Below are 18,384 nucleotides of genomic sequence, written 5' to 3' on the forward strand. Positions count from 1 at the left end.
GAGGGGAACAGCAGGTACATGATATTAGGAGAAGGTAGTCAGGGCGATTTTGAAATTATCAAGCATTATCTTAGTCCATTTAGGCTGTTATAACAAAAATATCATAGACTGGATGGTTTAAACAACAACATTTATTTCTCACCAGAGAAATGGCTGGCAAGTCATCAGCAGATGTGGTGTTCAGTAAGAGCCCACTTTTTTGGTTCATGGACAGCCACCTTCTCATTGTGTCCTTACATGATGTAAGAGATGAGGGAACTGTGTGGAGTCTCTTTTACAAGGGCACTACTCTCATTCATGAGATTAACCTAATCACCTAATCACCTGCAAACTGGTGCAGCCAATTACAAAAACTAAAAATAGAGCTACCATATCATCCTGCAATCCCACTCCTGCGCATATACCCAGAGAAAAACATAGTATGAGAGGATACATGCACCCCAGTGTTCACTGCAGAGCTGTTTACAATAGCCAGGACATGGAAGCAACCTAAATGTCCTTCGACAGAAGAAGGGATAAAGAAGATGCATATACAATGGAATACTACTCAGCCATTAAAAAGAATGAAATAATGCCATTTGCAGCAAAATGGATGGACCTAGAGATTGTCATACTGAGTGAAGTAAGTCACACAGAGAAAGACAAACATTGTGTGATATTGCTTATATGCGGAATCTAAAAAAAATGATACAAATGAACTTATTTACAAAACAGAAACAGACTCACAGACTTAGAGAATGAACTTACGGTTACCAGAGGGGAAGTGTGGGAGGGAGGGATAGTTAGGGAGTTTGGGATTGACATGTACACACTGCTATATTTAAAGTAGACAACCAACAAGGACCTACTGTATAGCACAGGGAGCTCTGCTCAATACTCTGTAATAACCTAATTGGGAAAAGAATTTGAAAAAGAATAGATATATGTATATGAATAACTGAATCACTTTGTTGTACTCCTGAAACTAACACAACGTTGTTAATCAACTGTACTCCAATATAAAATAAAAAGTTAAAAAAAAAATAAGGGCACTAATCTCATTCATGAGATTAACCTAATCACCTAAATACCTCATAACCTAATCACCTCCCAAAGGCCCCCTCACTTCCTAATACTGACACATTGGGGGGTAGGATTTCAACATATGAATTTTGGGGGAATGCAAACATTCAGTCCATAACAAGTATATTTAAAGAAATATAGTGTCATTATTTCAGGTACACACTACCAGGAAGCAGAGCAAGGAACTATAATTACATAAAGTTTCTTAAGGGAATTGCTTTCAATAAAACCTGAGTGACTTATAGTTAATGAATCAATTATTTAAGGATAAATGGGTACTTCTGAAGTGTGTAAGGGTGCTTAAACTGTCTTGTTCTCCTCAAAATTTCAGCAACTGCCTACAGTTTTGTTTATACCATTTATTTTCGGAGTAAAACTTCCTTTACACTTTCTCCCAACAGTGGCCTCCACTCTCCCTGACATAGGCTCTACCACAACAAGGTGTCAACCATGAGCTTCACCTTGAGCCTCCAACTGCTCTGGCACCAAGGCACTTTATCACTGAGTTCTGTTAAAACCTGGAGGACTGTTGTCTTCCTTGGCCATGGCCCCAAACAGAAGCAACTCTTACCTTCTTTGCCCCAAACAGAAGCAACTCTTACCTTCTTTGTTCTCCACTCGTGTCCCAGTGTTTCTCTGTGCTTCCTATCCCCTCCCCACTGCTTCCCTCCTTCCCAAAGTTTTCCACCGAAACAAGCTCTCCTCCATCCTTTAACTATTCACAGAAAGCATCTTCCATCTCTTTTTCCTGGCTTAAAAGCTTTCTCCCCTAAGACTGTTGCTCTCAAAGATTATCAGGCTTCAGGAGACCATTCTAACTCATTTCTTACTCACTTTACACCTGGAGGTTGGGAAATGGGGTTAGCATTTTCTTAAATCACTTACGCCACTTCCAGACCATTATTTTTTCCTATTTAATAATAATCCCTGCTTAGTTTAGGATGCTGCCATTTGGCTACACCACTTTGGCCCTTCCTCAGCTCTGTCAGTTCTGATCTCCATTCACTCCACCCTCTTCTGCACAGTTTATGGCTCTAATTCTTCCTCAACTCTCCAAGTATAGCCACCAGCCTGTGTGACTTCACATGGGTGACCATCCAGGGCCCTAGATTCTTGGTTCCTCAGAGTTCCATTGATGGGAGGCTCTGTCATTCCATCTACTCCTTCTCACACCACACTGAGGACATCATCATGTCTCAGAATTGCTCCTCTTTTGAATTCTTACTCTATACTCTCTCTAACCTCCTGGCCCCCCTTCCTTTAATCCCACTATTAGCAGTTCAGAAACCTCAGCAAGATTTTTATCCCCCCAACATCATCTTCTTCCAAACTATCAGTTTTTAATGCTGTCTTGGGTCCCAGCACCCACGGTCTATCATTACGCCTTTACCCTCCTTTATATTATTCTTCATTATAATAGTTAAAATCGGAATCACACTAGTTATTTACTCATCTAGGACTCTTCCACTAGAATATAGCCTCCTTAAGGGCAGGGACTCCAGTTCACTGAGTCTAATAGGATGAACCACTAATGAAACTCACACATAGTATAGATTCACTGAATATTTGTAGAAGGAAGAAAAAAAAGGAGAGAAGGATACAGATATTTCTTCAATCTAGAGACTAAGATCCCCTTATTTAGTCCAACAAGTTTAAACCTGAAACAACTTTTCAGAAATGTGTATATTAAAATGACTCAGTAAATCTAAGAATATATTATTCAACATTAGAGGGTTGATTTAATCCTTACTGGTACATCTAATAAGATAATACTGGGCAGTCAATGATAAATGACTTAGAAGAATATTTAACAACATGAAAATTTACATATATATGGATAAGTATAAAAACCTATTACAGTACAGTATAGACTATAATCTCATGTTCATATAACAAAAAAAGACTAAAGAGAAAAATCTATGTGGCCTTGGATTTGGTGATGACTTTTTAGATACAATACCAAAATCATGATTCATGAAAGAAAGCAGTCTGACCTTATTAAAAATTTTAAAATCCGCTCTGCCAAAGGCACTGTTAAGAAAACCAAAAGACAAGCCACAGAGAGGAAGAAAATATTTGCGAAATATTTTCACATGTCTGATAAAGGACTTACATCCAAACTATGCAAAGATCTCCTAAAACTCAACAATAAGAAAACAAACAACCCAATCAAAAAATGAGCAAGAAATCTGAACAGACACCTCACCAAAGACGGTATATGAACGGCAAATAAGCACATGTAACGATGCTCAACGTCAGTTGTCCTGAGGCGATGCAAATGAGAACAAGGATGAGATACCCCTACACAGCTGTTACAACGGCTAAAACCCAGAGAAACTAACCATCCCAATTACTGGTGAGGATGTGGAACAGCAAGGACGCTCATTAATCCCCGGTGAGAATGCAAAATGGTGCAGCCATTCGGGAGAGTTAGGCAGTTTCTTACAAGCCTAACAATCGCATTCCTGGGTGCGTAGTCACAAGATTTGAAAACATATATCCACACAAAAACCTGCATGTGAATATTTACAGCAGCTTTAAAGTGAAAATCAGAAGCACTCAACTTGTCCTTCAATAGATAAATGGATAAACAAATTTTGGTATGATTCTCCAGTGACAAAAATGTGAAATATTCTTCAGTGAGGAAACGAAATGAGCTATCAAGCCATAATAAAATATACACGAATGTATATTAAATGCATTCTGTTAAGTGAAAAAGTCAGTCCGAAAAGGCTACATACTATACGATCTCAATTATAACATTCTGAAAAAGACAAAACAATTCTAAAAAGAGCAGTTGTTGGCAGAGATTGGGGTGGGGTGGGGTTGGGTAAGAGGGTTGACAGGTGAAATAGAGAGGATTTTTAGGGCAGTGAAGCTATTCTATATAAAATTATAATGGTGGATATATAATACCCTTGTCAAAACCCATTGAACTTTACAGCACAAAGAATGAACCTCAACTGATGCAAATTTCTTAAAAAATCACTTAGGAGATCCTACAGATCCTAGCATGGAATGCAGAATGTGACAAAAGAATCTAATTGTGTTACAAATGTGTGAAACAATTACAGTGAAAGGAGTAGGGGGAGAGGTGTTGAGTAAGTAACTTTAGAAATGAGTGAAAACCATAAGACTACAGGCAAAAGAAACTGCACATAAATACTGTGGTCTAGTTAATAAAGTTGGTTCCCATATGAATACCAGTTAACAATTCTAATTCTGCTATACATGTATGCTAGAACTGAACCATTATTCCCTTGCTCTGTCAGCTGAAAGGGCCTAAAAGCAAGGACACCCCAGTAACAATGAGCATACCTAACACCCAGATCTTGCTTCCTAACACCATTCTCTAATAAAAGGACCAGGATTCCTTGGAGAAATGGCTGACTAGGACCAAGACCATGAAGATAACCCTACACCATCTTGCAGTACCAGAAAGTAAGGAAGTACTCAAACAAACAGAACCACTTACAATTAGGGGGTAATGTCAAAAGGCAAGGACACAGAGCCAACTGAAAGAGCTCCCAATAGTGAAAGCTGGAAAAATTTGTGCAAGAAAATAAATAAAGCAGTATTGGATTATAACCCAAAGTACAAAAAAGTATATTCATAGGTATATTCATATACTCAAAGTGTATTCATATGTTCACAATGATAAATAAATAAATAAAAATAAAGCCAGCTAGATAGATAGATGGATGGATGAAGAGGAAACAAATCTCTCATGCAGAAGAATCTCAAATAATCCATATAGACTCTCCATTCTCAAGGATGTGGACTTCCCTCTCCATAAGTCTGGGCTATGCATAGTGACTTCCTTCCAAAGAGGACAGGATGGCGAGAGGGAGAGAAAAGAGTCACTTTACAGGGGAGACACCTGACAACTACTACTTCATCCAGGAGGTCAAGGTCAACATCAACGGTGATAAGTCATGTGTATCGTTTGCATCCTTGATACGATGGGATCAGAATGCATTTTACCTCCACGGTCTTCCTTTCGACAACCCATAATCCCAGTCTAATCATGAGAAAACATCATACAAATTCCTAGTTAAGGGATATTCTATAAAATGCCTGATCAGTACTCCTCAAAACTGTCAAAGTCATCAAAAACAAGGAAAGTGTGGGGCTTCCCTGGTGTCGCAGTGGTTGAGAGTCTGCCTGCCGATGCTGGGGACGCGGGTTCGTGACCCGGTCCGGGAGGATCCCACATGCTGCGGAGCGGCTGGGCCCGTGAGCCATGGCCGCTGAGCCTGCACGTCCGGAGCCTGTGCTCCGCAACGGGAGAGGCCACAGCAGTGAGAGGCCCGCGTACCGAAAAAAAAAACAAAAAAAAAAACAAGGAAAGTGTGAGAAAATGTCATAGCCAAGAAAGACCTAAGGAGACAGGATGACTAAATGTAATGTGGTCTCATGGATGGGATCCTGAAACAGAGAAAGGATACTGGGTAAAAACTAAGGAAGTCCGAATAAAGTATATTACTTAATTAACAACATATAAATATTGGTTTATTAATTTTAACAAAGACACCATACTAATACAAGATGTTAATAATAGAGAAACTGGGTACAGGGTATATAGAAAACTCTATATTGTACTCTCCTGGAAACTCATCTGTAAACCTAATACTTTTTTAAATGTATATTTAAGAAGGAAGAAAAAAACTGCAAAGATAAGCCCTGAAACTTTATCAGTGACTGTGCTTTAGTTATGGAATGACAAATGGCTTTCTTTTTGGTTATCTGTATTTTAAAAATAATACTATTGGATTTTGATTTTTAGCTCTTGAAGGCTTGACATTAGCCTAATAGGTTTAACATCTGGTCTCTTACTTCTTCAGATACAGTTTGGGTGCTTGTTAAGCAAGTGACACCTGTTACTACCTCCAGGGAAGGAGTCCCAGAATGTCAACCCACTGCATGGTTTGCAGGTTGCATGGTTTGCAGGTTGCATGGGCTGCAGGTTGCATGGTTGTATGGGTTGCATGGTTTGCAAGTTGCATGGTTATATGTGTTGCATGGTTTGCAGGTCGCATGGTTGCATGGGTTGCATGGGTTGCAGGTTGCATGGTTGCATGGGTTGCTGAGAAAAACATGACTCCCACAGACACTGGATGGAACAACACTCAGAGAACAGACAGAGCAAGATCAGCCTTGATAGCGAGTGTGGGTGCCCCATGGCCAGCGCACCTTGACCCACAGCTGACACAGGTCTGCACACACCCCTTCTGTGATAGAGGCAAAGGACCCCCTTCTCTCCCCACCAGGAACAAACACAGCAGTGGGGTTGTCCAGGTGCCATATGCACACACTTGAAGCAGAACAAAGAAATACACATCAAACCTAGAACAGGAAAAGAGATTCACAAGTAAGGCAGTATGCTCAGCACAGGTGGTGAGGGCTCCAGGTAAGGAAACGTTCCAGGCCCGAGGCACGCTCTTATGCATCCCTGCGAGGTCAGCAGGCTGTGCGTGACTGCCCTTCCCCAAACCCCTCATTCATAGCAATATACCCCGGACAGTGTAACTTCCTTTAGAAAAATGAAATAAACGAAACATAATGATCTCATAATGAGTGATAGAGGTAAGCCATTTTAAACATCAGGGGAATGCCGTGAGCCATTATTTTTAGAGAAACAATTATTTCTGCAAATTAAATTTTAGGAATCATGCCAGAAAGATAGCTGCAAAACTAATAACGCCTAGTAGAAGTAAAATCTCAAGCTCTTCAGAAAGACAATCCTCTACCTATGTTACAGAAGCCAGAGGGAGACCAACAGAGCAGAATTTCTTTCACAGAGGATGGCAGTGTGTCAGAGGGGATATGAGTAGACATCCGTCTTACCCTTGGTTGATAAAGGAATCCCTCTAAACTTGCCCTTCACATCTGCCTGAAGTGCCAGACCCCGGTGACAGCAAGTTTATTTGCCATCAACGTGGCTGGGTTTATTTCCAGATAGATTCCAAAGTCAAGTTACATAAATTAAGACTAAATTACTCTATGATGATTTGTTTGCTGTTTGTAAACCATCAGTCAGTGAAGAATAATTGTGAATTGAGGAGATGAGTATTACTTATAAAATGTCTACTATCTGTTTGTTAAACTCTAGAAAGGCTCTATAGAGGCACAGAAGTTCAGAACATACATTCATATTCTACCCTGAGCAATTATTCAACTTTTCAGTGCCTCAGTTTCTTCATCTGTAAAATGGAGATATTTGTAGTCCCTATCTCTAGCTGCTGCAAGGGTTCCATTGAATTAATGCGTGCTAAGCGCTTAGAATGGTATCTGGCATGTAGCTAGTTCTATATAAATGTTAGCTGTTAATTTAAGTACAGGCACTCAGTGGCTTTTGACCGTCTCCCTTTTACTCTTTCACGTTCCACTCAGATCTCCAAACCCAACATCATTTTGCCCGCATCCCTTGTCACTCGCTTCTCCGTGGCCCAGCCATCTTCTGAGTTACATGTGAACAAAGCCTATTGATCCTTTCCTTTGTCACTCCTTTTGCTGTGGGAATTACTACATCCTTTAAGTCTCCCTTTGGTTATGGTTCTTGCATTTTTTTCCCCATTGCCATCACTAACACTGAAATCAATAGTCTATTAACCTGTTATTCTACTTCCCTCATCCACCCCAATCACTCATACCTCGATGCCAGGTTAAATTTTCTTTTTACCTTAATAACAACTTCGTTGAGATATAATTCACATTTCTTAAAGCTCACACTGTTGAAGTGTATTTCTCAATGGTTTTTAGTATATTCACAGACTTATGCAACTATCACCATTATCTAATTACAAAATGTTTTCATCAGCCCCCCCCAAACCCCATACCCATTAGCACTCACTATTTTCCCCCAGTACAACCACAGACAACTAATCTGCTTTCTATCTCTATACACTTGCCTACTCACACATCCTCACCAACACTTATTACCCATCTTTTTAATTACAGCCATTCTATAGGTATGGAGTGTTACAGTTTTGCTTAATATTTCCCTAATGCCTAATTTCATGTGCTTTATTGACCACTTGTATATATTCCTTGTATGTAGTCTTTAGAGAAATGTCTATTCAATTTTTTGAAACTGGGTTATTTGACTTTTTATTGTTGAGTTGTAGGAGTTCATTACATATTCAGGATACAAGTCTCTTATCAGATAAATGTTTCACAAATATTTTCTCCCATTCTCTGGATTGTGTTTTCAAGTTCTTGATGCTGTCCTTTGAAACACAAAGGGTTTTCATTTTGATGCACTCCAATGTATCTGATTTTTCTTTTGTTGCTTATGCTTTTGGTGTCATATCTAAGAAACCACTGACTACCTAAGGTCATGAAGACTTACTCCTATGTTTTCTTCTTAGAGTTTTATAGCTTTACCTCTTACATTTGGGTCTATGGTCTGTTTTGAGTTAATTTTTGTGTAAGAAGTTAACACTCTAACTTCATTCTTTTGCATGTAGATAGCCAGCTGTCCCAGCACCATTTGTTGAAAATACTATTCTTTCCCCATTTTGAGTTGTCTTGGTACCTTTGTTGAAAATCTGTTGACAATAAAGTTAAAGGTTTATCTCTGGACTTTCAACTGTGTTCCATTGACCTGTTTCTCTTCATGCCAGTACCACACAGTCTTGATTACTGCAGCTGTGTGGTAAGTTTTGGAATCAGGAAGTATGAGTGAGTTCTCCAATTTTGTTCTTCTTTTTCAAGATTACTTTGGCTATTCTGGGTCCTTTGCCTTTCCATAAGAATTTTAGGATCAGCTTGTCAATTTCCTTTTTCTTTTTTTTTTTTTTCTTTTTTGGCCATGCCGGGAGGCTTGCGGGATCTTAGTTCCCTGGCCAGGGATTGAACCTGGGCCCTCGGCAGTGAGAGCACAGAGTCCTAACCATTGGATCGCCAGGGAACTCCCAACTTGTCAATTTATGCAAAAAAAAAAAAAAAAAGGCTAGGATTTTGACAGATTGTATTGAATCTGCATGTCAGTTTTGAGAGTATTGCCATCTTAACACTGCATTTTCCAATTCATGAACATGGAACGTCTTTCCATTTGTTAGGTTTCTTTAATTTCCTCCAATAATGTTTTATAATTTTCAGAGCACAACTTTTACACTTCTTATGTTAAATTTATTCCTAAGTATTTTATTCTTTTTGATGCTATTACAAATGGAATTTTCTTAATTTCATTTTTGAATTGTCTCATTGCTAGAGTACAGAAATACAATTAAATTTTCTATATTGATCTTGTATCCTGAAACCTTCCTGAACTCATTTATTATTTCTAACAATTTTAGGATTCTTTAGGAAAAAGGTCTACATACAAAAAAATCATGTTATCTTCAAATAAAGATAGTTTTACTTCTTCTTTTCCAAGGAATAACTTTTATTTTTTTTCTCACCTAAGTGTCCTCTTCAGACCCCCAGTACAATGTTGAATAGAAGTGGTAAGCACAGACATGCCTATTTTGTTCCTGATTTTAGGCAGGAAGTCTCCAGACTTTCACCATTTAGTATAATGTTTGCTGTGGGTTTTTTATAGACGGGCTTTCATAGATGGATGTATTTTATACTTGGGAAGAGTGTGAATTTGGTGAGGAGGTAAGAAGGTAGACTATGGTAGGCAGGACTTTTCTGCTCTCATCTCCAGAACCTATTAATATGATGACGTTTCATTCCTGTGATTATGTTATGTTCTTCGGCATAATCTAGGCAGGCCTGAACTCATCACAAGCCCTTAAAATCACGGAGCTTTCTCCAGCCAAAAGCATAAGAGGAAGGCACAGAAATTGAAAACATGGGAAGAACTCAGTGTGCCATTGCTAGATTAAAGATGGAAATGGCCTCATGAGAAGGAATGCAAGCAGCATTTAGGAACAGAGAGCAACCCCTTGCTGACAGCCAACAAGGAAACAGGGAACCTCTTATCTACAGCCTCAAGGAACCCGATTCTGCCAACAATATGAATGAGTTTGGAAGCAGATTATCTCCCAGAGCCTCCAGATAAGAGCCCAGCCCAGCCCAGCCGACACCCTGACTTCAGCCTTGTGAGATCTTATACATAGGATGTAGTTGAACCCACCTAGACTTCTGATCCATAGAACTGTGTGCTCACGAGTGTGTGCTGCTTTTTTTTTTTTTTTTTTTTTTGCGGTACGCGGGCCTCTCACTGTTGTGGCCTCTCCCGTTGCGGAGCAACAGGCTCTGGACGCGCAGGCTCAGCGGCCATGGCTCACGGGCCCAGCCGCTCCGCGGCATGTGGGATCTTCCCGGACCGGAGCACGAACCTGTGTCCCCTGCATCGGCAGGCGGACTCTCAACCACTGCGCCACCAGGGAAGCCCTGTGTGCTGCTTTAAGCTTTGAAATTTGCAGTCATTTGTTATGCAGCAATAGAAAACTAAGACAAGGACTGATAAGATTCATTCACTGCAGCAGAGGAGGTCAGGGTGTAGGCAGTGTGCTAGGCAGTGCGCTAGGCAGTGCCGCGGATCTGTCTCTTGCTTCAATAGTGTTTGGGTGGGACAGACCCAGAGGGACATCCCCTGCTCCAGCCTCCGATCACCCTCCAACCTTTTTTCCAGTCGCAACCTTCAGAATCAGCCACTCAGCTACCCTTGGTCACCGGGACCAGCCAACACCACTTTTTGAGCTTAACTGCTTTCTACCGATCAACCACGAGTTTCCAGATACGTCAGAATTATCCCACTGAGGTGGAGGCTACTGTCAACCCCCTGGCCGACACGCATCTGCGGGCCTCCTACACCTCCCTCTCTCTGAGCTTCTATTTCGACTGTGACAACGTGGCCCTGGAGGGCATGGGCCACTTCTTCCGTGAATTGGCCAAGGAGAAGTGCGACGGAGCCAAGCATCTCCTGAAAACACAAAACCAGCGTGGCGGCCGTGCCCTCTTCCAGAACGTGCGGAAGCCATCTCCAGATGAGTGGAGTAAAACCCAGGATGCTATGGAAGCTGCCGTGCTCGTGGAGGAGAACGTGAACCAGGTGCGTGCCCTGGGTTCTGCCCGCGCAGACCCCGCCTCTGTGACTTCCTGGAGAGCCTTGTCCTAGATGAGCAGGTGAAACTCATCAAGAAGATGGGTGACCACCTGACCAACCTCCAAAGGCCGGCTGGTCCCCAGGCTGGGCTGGGTGGGTCTCTCTTGGAAAGGCTCACCCTCCAGCACGAGTAGGTGCCCCTGGAGCCCAGCGGCCTTTGAGGAGCCCCTCTGGCGTCGGGGTTTCTGCCTGAAGCCCCTCCCTGCATCCACTAGGCAGCTTTTTAACCGCCCTGGAGCTCTCTCCCAAGCCTTGGACCAAATGGAAACCATAAAGCTTTTTACAGAAAAAAAAAAAAAAAAAGAGCGGGGTATAGTAAGTAATGCATTACGCTTGGAATACATTGGAGACACTTGGAAAAGCAAGCATTGCCGGCCAGGCGATTTCTCAGCCATGTGAAATCCTTCCTTTATTTGGAAAGTCTTGGACTTGGAACTGTCACTGGTGTTCCTATAGTCTGGCACCTCAAAAGCATGACCATTTAATTTTATTCTCCACAGATAATTTACAAACATTCAACAAGGGAAGGAAATGGAAGTAGGAAAATTTTTATAACTGGCTTCTTTGGTCAGAGGAATTGTGCTTGCTTACTACTTTGTAATTTGCCCACTAGAGACTAAAGGAAAACTCATTTGGATGTGTACCAAATAAGAAGCAGAAGGTTGCAACTGGATATCATAACTGTCCATTACTTATCTTACTAAAGAGGGATTCAATTTTTCTCAACCATCAAAAGTGGAAACAACACAAGTGTCCATCAACAGATGAATGGATAAACAAAACGTGCTGTATACATACAGTACAATATCATTCAGCTTTAAAAAGGAAATAAATTCTGATATGCTAAAACACGGATGACATTATGCTCAAAGACATCATGCTAAGTGAAACAGACCAGTCACAAGAGGACAAATATTGTATGATTCCACTTATACAAGATATCTAGAGTAGTCAAATTCACAGAGACAGAAAGTAGAATGGTGTTGTCCAGGGGCTGGGAAGGGAGGAATGGGGAGTTGGTGTTTAATGAGTTCAGAGTTGCAGTTTTGGGAGATGAAGTTCTGGAGATGGTTGGTGGTAATGGTTGTGCAACAATATGAAAGTACTTAATGCCAATGAATACAGTTAAAAGTAATTAAAAGGTTAAATTTTATGCTATGTATATTTTACTGCCATTTTTTTTTTTAAAAAAGGGATTACATCAGCTTCCCTTCTTCAGAAATCATCATTCAGTTGTGTTAAAGGAATTTCACTGTGGGTGACTTTCTATAATAAAACTCCTTCTATTCTCATCTACTTATTTGTGTGAAAAATTTTCTCAGGATTTACATCTTATATAACACAAAATAGGAATACAATTACTGCTAAATCTTGTGTCTTTCTACCAGCTCTTGGATACATAAATTCATTGAAACCAAGCAGTACTGTCCCAATAAGTGATGCATTTGCAATAAAATTTTACTTTGTATGTTTAGTTATATTGGTCAAAATGTGGAATACATATGTTGTTTTGACCAATTGTGCACTAATAGTAAGTGTAATAGTAACTAAATTTTAAATTTTAATAAAATAGACATATCAGGGGCTTCTCTGGTGGTGCAGTGGTTGAGAGTCCGCCTGCCGATGCAGGGGACACGGGTTCGTGCCCCGGTCCGGGAAGATGCCACATGCTGCGGAGCGGCTAGGCCCGTGAGCCATGGCCACTGAGCCTGCGCGTCTAGAGCCTGTGCTCCGCAACGGTAAAGGCCACAACAGTGAGAGGGCCGCGTACTGCAAAAAAAAAAAAAAAAAAAAAAAATAGACGTATCATAGGAAATAAAAATTAATATTAATCTATACCCATGATTATGGAAAGAGTTGTGATAGATCAGTAAAAAACTTTCTACCAGGAAGTATAGTTGTCCCTCCGTATCTGAGGGTGATTGGTTCCAGGTGCCTCCATGGATACCAAAATCCTCAGGTGCTCAAGTCCCTTGGTAGTACAAAGAAAAGAGCTGGCCCTCCATATCTGTGGGTTTCCCATCCACGGACTAAAACCACTTTTGATTCATGGTTGGTTGAATCTGAGGATGCAGAAAACTGTGGATACAGAGGGCCAACTATATATTATTATAACTTTTGAAGGAAGAGGGAAATGCACAGATACGGATAACAGACTTGTCATTGCCAACGAGGAGGGGTGTGGGGGAGGGAAGGCCTGGGAGTTTGGGGTTAGCAGAGACAAACTATCACATTTGGGATGGATAAACAACAAGGTCCTACTGTGTAGCACAGGGAACTATATTCAATATCCTGTGACAAGCCATATGGAAAAGAATATGAAAAATAATATATATATATGTATAACTGAGTCACTTTACTCTACAGAAGAAATTAACACAACATTGCAAATTAACCGTACTTCAATAAAATTTTAAAAAATGTATCAGAAAGAGGGAAATGGAAATCTAGCCTAAATTGAAAACTAGAGCAATGCAAAATTTCTGCTTATTAATGACAATTTTGTTCTTTTAAATAGGTGATGGTATATCTCAAATGCTATCGTACTTTGATTCCATACTAGATACATTTAAAACTAATGTAAACAATTTTATTTTAAAATCAAACTGGAAGTTATGCACTCTTTCTGATAACTGTACTTTCTTCTGAAAATTTATACTGTTTATTTCTATTCTTCTAGGGGTTTTCCTGGAAATATTATGGTGAGTACCTAGCACAGTGCAGACCATGGTTAACATATTGACCTTAACCCAGATGATACAAAGATTTAAAAACACTTTAATTTTAACCACCCCTCCCAATTTACATAATACTAATTGTCAAGTATTTTAATTCTGCCCTTTGTTTAATTCTCACAAATTAGATATGATTTTATACAGATCATGTTTGTTTAGACTTATTTACAGGTTTATCAGTTTCTTTGTTCGCCACTCCTTGCATGCCTTTTAGAATAATCTTTCTTCTTCCTTAAATGCTTCCTTCAGAAGTTCTCAAGTATAGATCTGTTCATAAATTCTCTCCATTTTTGGTTATGAAATGTCTTTATTTTGCCTTTCTTCTTAAAAGGTAGTTTTGGTGGATACAGAGAGGTTTTTTTTTTTTTCCCAGCACTTTGAAGATATTATTCCACTTTCTTCTGCTTCTATTGTTGCTATTGAAATCACTGTAGATGTCAAATGTCTAATTGTCTTTTCTCTCTAGGATTTATTTTTGGGTTTTGGTGTTCTAGTTTGATTATAATCTTTCTAGGTGTAAAATTTCTTCTGATTTATTCTTCTTGGTATGAATAAGTGAATTCATGTCATCCATCAATTCGTTATCTCTTTGAATATTGCTTCTTCTCCATTCTCTTTATATTCTCTCTCTGGGATTCAAATTATAAATTTGTTCACCCAGTTTCTCAAACCTTTGGGTACATATGAACCACATGGGGAGTTTATTGACCAATGCAGATTTGGATTCAAGAGGTCATCAGAGAGGCTGAGTCTGAATTTTTTTTGTTTTGTTTTGTTTTGTTTTGCGGTACACGGGCCTCTCACTGTTGTGGCCTCTCCCGCTGTGGAGCACAGGCTCCGGACGCGCAGGCTCAGCGGCCATGGCTCACAGGCCCAGCCACTCCGCGGCATGTGGGATCTTCCTGGACCCGGGCACGAACCCGCGTCCCCTGCATCGGCAGGCGGACCCTCAACCACTGCGCCACCAGGGAAGCCCTGAGTCTGAATTTCTAACAATCTCCTAAGCAGGGCTCTTGCTACTGTTCCATGTATTATACTTCAAGTAACATGATGTTAGACCTCCTCTTTCTATCCTCCACATCTCTTAACATTTCTTTCCTATTTTATACCTCCTTATTTCTCTGTGTTGTATCCCAGTTAATTTCTTCAGGTCTGTCTCTCAGTTAACTCATTTCTCTTACCTTATATCTAATTTGCTCTTTAACCAATCTGTTCATTTTTCAACAACTACATTTTGCATTTCTAAAAATTGTATTGTTCATTCATACTGTTTTATATATGCCCAGACATTTTAAAGAGTGCCTTGTAGTTTGCACATTTTGGTTATTCCATCTTCTATTTTTTCTTAACTTTATAAAATATCATTTGATGTTCTACATCTTATGGAAGTCTATTTTATGATTCCCATGTTCAGAGTCTTGAGGGTCTCATATGTCATAGGTTACCTAGACTAACTCTTACTCATGTAGTTTAGTTCCTTTGCATGTTTAGTAATCTTTGATGATAGGCTTATATTTGGTTGATTTTAATGAGTGGAAACCTAAAAGCCTAAAATGAAGATATTTAGCAAGGATTTGGTTTCCTTCAGCCTTGAGCTAGGACAGGCTACCAACCTGTGACCACTCAGACCACCTTCAAGTTTCCTAGGCTTATTCTGGACACTCAGATTTAGCAACTTCTCACCCCTACCCTGTCACCAGGCCAAGGCACAGTTTCTTGGAAGCAGTGACAATTCGGTTCCTGACTTTGGAGAAATCCCTACTTTCCCCTGTGTGTTTGCTGTTTGCTGACTCCTCACAGATTTTCTTTTTTTTTTTTCTTTTTCTTAACCCTAGATCTTTTGAGATTACCCTGAATTCCTTCAAGCCCCAAAATACCAAAAATTATGTCTCATGAATTATCTAGGCTTTTTCCCCAATGAGAAGACCCCCTCCACAATACACACAGATATAAATATTCAATATGTTATACTCCCAGAACTATAAGTTATGAAAAGAATTTTAGGGGCTTCCCTGGTGGCGCAGTGGTTGAGAGTCCGCCTGCCGATGCAGGGGACGCGGGTTCGTGACCCGGTCCGGGAGGATCCCACGTGCCACGGAGCGGCTGGGCCCGTGAGCCATGGCTGCTGAGCCTGCGTGTCCGGAGCCTGTGCTCCACAATGGGAGAGGCCACAACAGTGAGAGGCCCATGTATGGCAAAAAAAAAAAGAATTTTCACCCAAGACTCCCTCACAGTTGGGTATGTGTGACCCACAACTCATTATATGGTTATTTCCCCAGGTCCTGAACATAATGTTTGAATACATTTCAGTAGCTGGAAAAATAATCACAGTAGATTTCCAACTCATACAGTAAGTAAATCACAGTAGATTTCCAACTCATAGAGTAAGAAAATAGGTCCACCCGGAGCCTGTGTATCTCTCTTTTTGTACAGAATAGTAAATCAAGAGCAATACTACACCCCTAGGAGCATAGAGATTACTGCTACCATTGAAGGCTAGAAAATGCAGGGTGGTAATTCTAACATGCCCAGTTTAATTCTCTAGTTTAGTTAATGCAAAATATCATTGATTCTGAGAAAGTAATAGTGAATTTTCATAACTTGAGCTAGTTGATGATGCCAACAAATGTTGCTATTCCAGATGTACTCTTTTTCTTTTTTTTCTTTTATTTTTGGCTGCGTTGGGTCTTTGTTGCTGCGCGCAGGCTTTTCTCTAGTTGTGGCGAGCCAGGGCTGCTCTTCCTTGTGGTGCACGGGCTTCTCATTGTGGTGGCTTCTATTGTTGCAGAGCACAGGCTCTAGGCACATGGGCTCAGCAGTTGTGGCTAGTGGGCTCTAGAGCGCAGGCTCAGTAGTTGTGGCGCACGGGCTTAGTTGCTCCGCGGCATGTGAGATCTTCCCGGACCAGGGCTCGAACCCGTGTCCCCTGCATTCGCAGGTGGATTCTTAACCACTGTGCCACCAGGGAAGCCCCAGATGTACTCTTTTTAATGGACTAAATTAGTATAGCCAGTGACATCTGGTAAGCAGCTACTGATCCAGTGATTTTCTTTTCAAATCTCCATAAGCAGCAAAAAACACCAGAAACCATTAGATTCCCCTGAAATAGAGAGTAGTACATCTTTGTTATCCTGCCTCAGGAAACATCAACTCCCCAGTCCTGTGCCACAATTTAGTTCCCAAGGATCCTGACTGTTTCCCAGTCTACAACATGTCTCACTGGTCCACCATATTGATGACAACAATAATATAACCTGAAGAGCAGGAAGTAGCAAGTTGCCTGGAGGCTCAAGTTAGACACAGGCTCATCAGAAGACAGTAGGTAGGTGTCACAAAGTTAGAGGGAGCTGATAGATCAGTGAAATTTTTGGCAGATGAGCAACCTGGTACAAGGCAGGATATCCCCTTCAAAACTAAAAATAAGTTGTAGTTTCACGTACATACAAGTCTTGGTCGGATCCTTGCATTTTGGAAGCTATATATACTATATTTACAATTTCTTAGAAGAGACAGGATCAGAGGACTGACGACAAGGAGAATATCTGTATCTCATATTGATGCTGATTATAATGCCTTTACTGCAGAGAAGCTGCTTGGTAATTAGGTGGCGCTCAACTAGCCTGTGGTACCAGTTAGCCTCTTTCTCCAGCCTGCCAATCCTGCTCACTGGGCTTCTGCACAGTCATCCACATTGGCAGGGACAGAGGTAATACACAGACTCATCAAGAAGGACCTATTCTCACTATGACTGTCTGGCTATTGTCCCAGTCAGTCAGCAAATCTGCCAACTACAGCCCATACCCTCCAATATGGTAGAACACTTAATTGAACCACGAAGCCATCTTGTGGCAGATTAATTAAGCTGAATCCTGCTACATCCCCTGGAACAAACACTTATTCTGAGTTTGGATATGCCTTTCATGTTGGACAGTCTTTTCAATACCATGGACTTACTAGATGGGTTTTTCATCCTAACGGAATGTCACACAACATTGCTTCTGGCCAAAAAAAGTCCTTTTATTGTAAAAAGAAATAAGTCAATGCAATAAAAATTCACTGATCACATCTGTTTCCCCATCCCCGAGATGTAGCTGGAATTGCTTACTAAATACCCAGTTATCATGTCAACCGGTACCTAACATTTTTCAAGCTTGAAATGCTGTCCTACAGGATATGGTAAATGCTCTGAAGAGGACTGGCTAGAAGACGTGAGTCCCAGCACCAGAGGGGAATGAGATGGGCACATATTTTAGTTACACCCAATGACTCATTCACAAAATATTTGTTCCCAATCTCCATGACTTTTTACTCTGCTGACTTAGAGTTTTCAATATCCAAAGGAGAAATGATTCTATCAAAGGATTTAACAATAGTCTCCCTAAATTAGAGGTGGCAACTATCACCTGTTCATTTACTCCTCCTGGGGACGCTAGATAAAGCAGCAAAAAAGTGATGCTAGGTCCTGGCTCCCTTGGGGAAATAGAGTGACTGCTGCAAAACAGGGGCATGAAGGAGTATGGCTGGAAC

General features: G+C 40.7%; 1 pseudogene; it reads left to right on the forward strand.

The window, feature by feature from the left end:
• Positions 1-4,899: 4,899 nt before the first annotated feature.
• On the forward strand, positions 4,900-11,354 carry LOC111183271 (ferritin light chain pseudogene; annotated as a pseudogene).
• The last annotated feature ends 7,030 nt before the right edge of the window (positions 11,355-18,384 follow it).

Source organism: Delphinapterus leucas, chromosome 12, assembly GCF_059928025.1.
Source record: "Delphinapterus leucas isolate spDelLeu-1000000601 "Yukka" chromosome 12, BTC_Dleu_Yukka2, whole genome shotgun sequence".
Classification (NCBI taxonomy): Eukaryota; Metazoa; Chordata; class Mammalia; order Artiodactyla; family Monodontidae; genus Delphinapterus; species Delphinapterus leucas.